The sequence below is a fragment of the Martes martes genome (genome assembly GCF_963455335.1).
Source record: "Martes martes genome assembly, chromosome: 1".
Taxonomy (NCBI): Eukaryota; Metazoa; Chordata; class Mammalia; order Carnivora; family Mustelidae; genus Martes; species Martes martes.
The window spans coordinates 92,803,006-92,811,377 of NC_137888.1; positions in this window are offsets into that span (position 1 = coordinate 92,803,006).

Below are 8,372 nucleotides of genomic sequence, written 5' to 3' on the forward strand. Positions count from 1 at the left end.
CTGTGCCCTCACACAGCAGAAGGGGCTAGGGAGTTCTTTTGGGTCCCTTTTCAAAGGGCATTAAGCCCATTCATAAGGTTTCCACCCTCATGACCTAATCACCTTCCAAAGGCCCCACCTCCAAATACCATCACATTGGGAATTCGGTTTCAACCCGAGTTTTGAGGGAATGCAGTCAGTCAGTCAATAGCAGAAGGGATCTCTCGGCCTTTGTGAAATGTTCCCCCACACTTCTGATCTGAGCTAATATTACCTGTGTGCTTATCTCTCCAACTAGAGTATAAAATCCAGAGTTGGAAGGTACTTCATACCTTGACACTGCACCTTGCCAAGCACAGAACACTTTGATAACTGCTTGGCAGAGCGCATAGTGGGGCTTCAATAAACATTTGTGGATGATGAAACAGTTTAGAATTTTGTAGGTTTCTTTTGCATGTGTTTATTTATTTGGTCCCCACAATGCTTATTGTTACTTTGTCCTAGGTTTGGAAAGCAGGCTCCTTTACCTTCCCCGCCCCCCATTCTTTAGTTGCAAAGGACTGTACCACTAGTTTCAGTAAGGTCTAGGACCAGCACTGGATACCTATCAATCACATATCTTCTGTATGACACTGACAGGGTAAAATTACACATGACTGAATAGAAATAGAAATAATCTGAAAGAACTCCTGGAGGGTGGAAAAGGAGGGATTCTGTTGTGAGGAATTTTCTCTGGTTTTTAATATATTTTATTTTTTTGCTTCACTGAGAAAGTATGCAATTAACCTCAAGAACCAACGCTCAACAAAAACCTACTGACTGTTTTGTTCCTCAAATAAGCTTTATGTAATTTATACATTAACCGAAGTTAGACCTTTCCTGGAGGTGCAATCACCACCAATTCCCAAATTCTGTGGCTAGGAGCAGTATCATTTAAACACAGTTCTGGGTTTCCACTATGTAATTACTTTAAATTAAACCACTGGTTTGGGCAGGACTGTGAGACCACGTTCTGCCCTAGAAGAGCCCTTAATGACTAACTGTCGTTGTCTAGGAAAACAGTGGAAACTCTGTTGCCATTCAAGAAAAATGTGGTCAGGGGACTGTTCCCTTGATTGCTAGAGCAACTCCAGGGTGTTTTAGTGGGTCAATTTTCAGAGTAGTCTGGCCATAGTAAAGATTTTTTAAATCCGGTGTTAGATACATTTTTTAAGGCTTTGGGAGTAACTGTTAACTATACATATAAACATTCTTTTTTTCCTCTGGCCTCATATCCATTTTTTCCAGCCTAACACTTCTGAGGCTCCAGCTGCTTTACCTGGTAAATATTTTATTAAACTGGGACAGTTGTTGACTCTCTTTCAAAGGTACTCTTGTAAAACAGGATAGATTTTTAGTGGTATGCTACGACTTACATGTGGTCCTATAAGACATGGGCTCAGAGTCTCCCCCAGAGAAGAGATTTGGGGCCATTAAGGACCCTTCCATTGAGGTCCTTGGAGTGAAAACAATTTTCGTAACAACACGAAGGAATTATTTGCTTGCTTCACTCTCATACACTCATGACTGTACAGTGGAAATTGCCAGAAACTACATGACATGATGTCACACCAGATGGAATAAGAAGCAGATAGGAGACTCCAGCTGTCTTCTTTCAAGCCAGACACTCCAGAGATTGACAAAAATGGAAAACAATGCCATTCTTCAAACTAAATTTTTTGAAAAAATATTATTCATAAACATATCTTACTTACATTAGGGGAGAAATCGGAGTGGGAGATGAACCACGAGAGACTATGGACTCCAGGAAACAGAGAGCTTTACAAGGGAGGGAGGGGATGGGGTAGCCTGGTGATAGGTATTAAGGAGGACACGGACTGCATGGAGCACTGGGTGTTCTACGCAAACAATGAATCATGGAACACTACATCAAAAATTAATGATGTACTGTATGGTGACTAACATAATACAATAAAAATTATCTTACTTCATTAACATGTAAACTGTTAATTTTACATTAAAAATTAATTTTACATTAAATTAAATTAAAATTAAAAATTAATTTTACATTAAAAAATTAATATTTTTAAACTTTTTTTTTGAGAGAGAGAGACTGAGTGGCAGAGGGAGAGGAAGAGAGAGAGAGTCTTAAACAGGTCTCATGTCTAGTGCAAAGCTTGATGCAAGGCTCAATCTCACAACCCTGAGATCATGACTTGAGCCAAAATCAAGAGGTGAACTCTTAATCAACTGAGCCACCCGGATGCCCCAAACTGATAAATATTTTTTTAAATTCTCTTGGTTGAATTTCTTGTACAGTAAATATTGATGTATATATCCATTTAAACAAAAGTTTTTTGAGGCACTCAATACGTTTTAAAAACAAAACGGACCCTGAGACCAAAAATAGTTTGAGAATTGCTGGTGTAAGGGAAATATGGTGATGTCCCTGCCATGCACTAGCCACCTTTCCACATGTTCCACCTTGAATAGCACACAACACACACACACACCAATCAAGCTCTTTCCCAACACTTACTTAAGAAAAAAACCATTTCATTCAATAATTAATATTAAACAACTCATCAAAGCAATTGAAAGAAAAAACTTCCCCAACTGAGTAACAAAGGAGGAAACCAGAGTATGTCACCCGAAAATACGCCTCTTTGAGCTTTTACGTTGAGCTGAAGGCAATAAAGCAGCAGCAAACATGGGAAAACTCTCTACCTTCCAACTTTTCCGCCTAAAGGCAGGATATGAATTCCCTTTTCTTGGAGGTGACTACAGACTCTCATCAGCCCAGAGACAGCACCAGAGAAATCTGCCAACAAATCAATTTCATCAGCTTCCGCCCCTGTATTTCCTTCCCTCAGTTTGTCTCCCTTGGAAGGCTAACATAGCTCTCCTTTGTCCTGTCATTTCTTCACACATTTATTGTTCTGCATGGAAGATACTACATAAGCAGGAGTACAAGCCCCCCTTTTTATTTAGTTTCTCTTATTCTGAGTTTCTCCCATGCATACATAAGATATACATGCTAACAAACCTGGATTACTTTGTTTTAATTATTTTTGTTACATTAACCCGGCTGAAAACACAGAAGCTGGAAGGAAAGGTTTTCCCTCCCCTATCAATATGTATTGATAAAACTACTATATAATATGTAGTTTGGATATGGGAGCAAGGAAGGAAAAAGCACAAAGTAAGAACTAAATGTAAATGATGATTTTGGTATTAGGCTATATTTGCACATGTACTCAACTGTAATTTGGCCATTCAAAAAATTTTACCTCTTCTATTAGCTAAAAACCCTAGGACACTGTTTTCCTAATTTTCTAAACAGTCTTCATCACCTAAGGCCAAGCACAAGATAGCATGACCCTCAAGGAAATATTAAGCATTTGTAAACAAATAAATTCCTCTATTTGCCCCGATATGGAACGATTTCTAAGATATGTTCAGTGAAAATAGCAAAAGCTAACGTATATTAGAGTGCTTTCTACATGCTGGGCCCTGCTCTAAGCATTTAACAGTCATTAGCTTGTTTCATCCTCACAACAACCGTAAGAGGCAGGCGCTCCTATCTGCCTCCTTGCAGAGATCAGGAAGCAGCCTCCGTGACTTTTGTCCAAGGTCACCCTGGCAAAAATGGACAGAGTCAAGACTGGACAGAGTCAAGGCTCCAGAGCCTCAGCTTTTAATAACTCTACCATACCACCACTCTGTGCTTCAAGGCACAGAGTAGCTACCTTTTGTAACACTGAAGGGGGAGGAAAGATTTATCATATTCACTTACATATAGACCTAAAATAGCTTAGAAAAAATAGGCAAAAGCCACTCAGGTTGAATGCCTCGAGAAGGGAAGTTGCAGTCAAAGGCAGGGGAGAAAAGGAACTCTTTGCAATTTTGGACCTTGGGAATACATTATTTACTTAAAATAGATAATAAAATGTAAGTAATGAAAACACAACCCACAAGTCCAACTTCCTTCCAGAGGGCCTCCCAGGCCCTCAATTCCAGATACACCGTGCCCAACAACTGACATTGGGTTGTTGCCTCATTTTTTTTTTTTTTTTTTTAACATAAGTGGTCTTTCTCTACTAGATTGTAAACTCTCTGAATGTCATACCTTCTCGGCGCTCATAGGTCTTAGAGTTCCCTGCAGGACTTAGCACGGTGCTGGGCATTAGCAAATGCTTAATAAAAACCTGTTTATTAACTCGTAAGCCTGTTCCCAAGAAACTGCAATCTGAACCTGAGCCGGCTTCCAGGAGCAAATTGTCTTTTGTGATGAAAATATGTGGATGGGGTCTGCAGAGGGGAAGAGCTGGGCATGGGCTGATCAGCAAAAGAGAAGCCCCTGCTGGGGTGCCCGGGTGGCTCAGTGGGTTAAAGCCTCTGCCTTTGGCTCGGGTCATGATCTCAGGGTCCTGGGATTGAGCCCCGTGTGGGGCTCTCTGCTCAGTGGGGAGCCTGCTTCCCCCTCTCTCTCTGCCGCCTTGTGAATCTCAGGGTCCTGGGATCGAGCCGAAGGTTTTTTACTTGTTTACATAATAGAAAGAGCACTGTTGTCTTTTCAACACCTGCCTTGGGGCCTCTAAGCACTTAATCCAGTTGAGAAGTCAAAAGGAAAGGAAGATTTTTCCATGATGATGTAATCTATTTCTCTCTCTCTCTCTTTTATAAAATAAATTGGTGATGCTGAGCGTTTGTCGAAAACTCATTTAGAATCCCAAGGCACTTTATAAACGAAGCAGTGAGAGGGGTGGGTTAATATCATACAACTGAGGGGCTAGCCAAGCCTCCTTCAGGTGAAGGTGGTTGTGATGGAATAAAGGCTCTTTAGGTTTCAGTCTGGGCCTCCCCCCCCCCGCCCCAGTTTTGTGAACTGAACTCTTGGATAATGTCTTGTATGGATCCTAAAATTGGTCATATTTTATTTTTCAGTAAGAGTGTTTGGGGTTACAAAAATAGGGCTTAAGTGCTCATATAGAAAATAAGTCAGTAGGAGCGAAATAAGGCAAGCAGAGAGAGTCGATTATATGGTTTCACTTACTTATGGAGCGTAAGGAATAACATGGAGGACATTAAGAGAAGGAAAGGAAAAGTGAGTGGGGGGAGATAGGAGGGGGAGACGAAAGATGAGAAACTGTGGATTTTGGGAAACAAACTGAGGGTTATGAAGGGGAGAGGGGTGGGCGGATGGGTGGGTGGTGAGTACTAAGGAGGGCACATATTACATGGAGCACTGGATGTGGTGCATAAACAGTGAATCTTGGAATATGAAAAAAATAAAATTAAATTAAGATGCTAAAAAAATACAAAGTAATTATTAAGGGGGAATAAAAGAAAAGAAGTCAGTAGGCGAGAAATTTTCCTATTCTTTGAAAAGACTCACTCAAAAGTTTCAGCGTCTCTGCCTGGGTCCCATCGATCAGTAGAAAAACATGACTTATACACAAAATATTAGCAACATGATGTTCCGCTCTCCGGGCATATTTATATTCTCCTAGGATCAGCAATCCTTAACTCACAGGAATGACCTCAGACGATGAACCATTCAGAAATTTCTACTTCCTCTTAAAGATTATCTTACTCTCTGAGATCTTCTTACTCTTAACTTTCTTGCTACAATTGCAAATTGTGAGCAAAATTCTATATTTAAGTTTAGAAATCGTCAGAAGAGCACATTTTATTTTATTCAAATTTGCTTTTGAGCTTTTCACAAAAGAGAAGGAATAGTAGCCATCACTTCAAAAGCCAAATGCTATTCTGATTTTTTTTTTATTGTTTTGGAGAACAAAAGATGGGTTTTTTTTGTTGGAAATTTTGGAGCTGATTTTTATGTTCAGATACTTTGAGGAGATTAAGGACAGGTCCTGACATAAACCATCATTACTTCCAACACCTGCCTTACTTTTAGGTGTTCCGTAATTTTCCAGCCACCTTTTAGAGTTATTGACAAGCACAAAATTCTGCCATTTAGATGGGTATCAAAACAATTTGGCAGTAAGGGGTCCTCACAACTTAAACTGAATATCATAAACATAGCTGAGGGAACCCGCTACTTAGAATGGAGCCGAATCTCTACCTCAGAGCTGGTCTCAAACACGTTACTTAACCAAGTCACTGGTGTAGCAGCCTGAGTCATTAATATTCATCCTTTGGTTTTATCAGCACAAAAAGCCAATGAAAAGGTCCTTTTTTAATAAAGATTTTATTTATTTATTTATTTATTCAACAGTGAGAGTGAGAGAGAGAGAGAGAGAGAGAGAGAGTGCACAAACAAGGGGAAAAGGAGAGGGAGAAGCTGAGCAAGGAACCCAATGTGGGACTCCATCCCAGGACCCTAGGATCATGACCTGAGGCAAAGGCAGATGCTTAACCAACTGAGCCACTCAGGTGCTCTGAAAAGGTCTTTTTACAGTTATTTGCTTTATCAACTTTTTTAAATTGAAGCTGATTCCCTTTTTAAAGAGAGTTCAACTTTTGCAGCTTCAGAGTTCTCCTTCCTAGAAAGAAAGCAGACATGATTCTACTTCTGTATCTGTGGAGCTAGCCTGCATGCCCCCTTGCTGAACATTGGTCCGACGAGGCCTGCTTGCCAGATTGCTGGATGGTGAAAGAATTTGGTGGGCTGCCAGATGCTGTTGGCATCTCTGCCCTGCTCATGGCCAAGCGCTTGGCAGGAAACAGGGCTGAGCTCTCCAGGCTGCGGTGCTGGAGGCCAGCAGCCTAGTCTCTTCTAGGATTCCTGGCTCCTTAGCCGGCAAACGTGGAGCTCTGCCATGGCCAAGATTCTTCCCCCTCCAACCTCCCTGTTGGGTTGGCTGAGAGAGCTACGTCTAATGACCTCCTAGGTGACTATCATTTTTAAACATTGTTTATCTCAGCTCTTTCTTATCACCCAAGATTTCTATTTGGAGGAGTTTTGTTATGTATCTAACATATTAACTCCTAGGATGTGGGTATAATTTATAAATAAGCATATAGAGGGGATTCATGCTTGAAAATGTTTTCTAATGGGAGTTCATAATCAAAGAAGTTTGGATACCACTGATCCGGGAGTGAAAGTTCCGGTAAGGGTCTGTGCCCTTTTCCCAAAAGCAGTTAAAAAGCTTATGTCCAAGACTCAAGAACCAATTTGAAACAGCTCCAAATAGCCAATGATGGGACAATTTGAGTACTAATACCAACAATGGATTAAACAAATATATAAATATATTAAATAAATTAGAAAGTCATGAGTTCATAATGGAACTTTTATTTTTTTATTGTGTATTTTTTTAAAAGATTTTATTTATTTATTTGTCAGAAAGAGAGAGAGAAAGAGAATACTCACAAGCAGGGGGAGTGGCAGACAGAGGGAGAGGCAGTCTCTCTACTGGGCAAGGAGCCTGACACAGCACTTGATCCCAGGACCCCAAGATCATGACCTGAGCTGAAGGCAGATGCTTAACCCACTGAGCCACCCAGGCATCCCAATAATGAAATTTTTAAAGTAAAGTCACTGGTCCTCATTGAAAGATATTAGTAAACCAATTATTCTAAAATGAGTCAAAACTTGACTCTGTCTTTCCTGTGTGAGCTGTACCCTCACACTCAAGGAATAATAGAATTAGAATACCACCATTTGGTAAATCTCAAAAGAAATAAGATCTAGGTTTTGGCTATCTGCAGCCACCATCGCAGGGGAGAACTGAACAGCATGTGCCTCCTGATGGAAGCTTCAACATCATCTTTATATAAAGTGACCTCACCAAAATATCAAACCTAAATCAGATCAAGCATCTAAATCTAATATTTCAGGAATATGAAGGCCTGGGGAACATGGTAACACCACTAGGGGAATGCCATAACCAAAACCAGAGACCTGACAGAATAAATAACCTGTTTTCTTAAATACATTCCAAGGAAAAAGAAGGGAGAGGAGAACCTAGAACTTCACAAAAAGTCAGTGCACATCAACAAATGCACATACACCACATGGGCATTTTTTGGATTCTCAACCAAACCAACTTTTTAAAAAAAACTATGAGACAAATCAAGGCAACTTGAACCTTGACTAGACAATAAATGATGTTTAGAATCGGGGGTGATCGAGATGCGGTCATGGTTTCATGATAATTGTTTTAGGGTCTTTCTCTCAGAGATATAGACTGCAGTCTTTGTGGATGAAATGATGTCATAGCTGGCATTTGGTTCAGTATATTCCAGTGTGGGGAAGGAGAAGCAGAAGGCCTAAACGAAACCAGAGCAGGCAAGAGTTTGTCATTGTTGTGGCTACATTACCGGTGCATTCAGGTTTATTGTTCTAGTCTATCTCCTTTAGAGTAAGTTTGAAATTAGCCATAATGAGTTTTTTTTTTTTTTTAAGGCTATGCCCAACCACC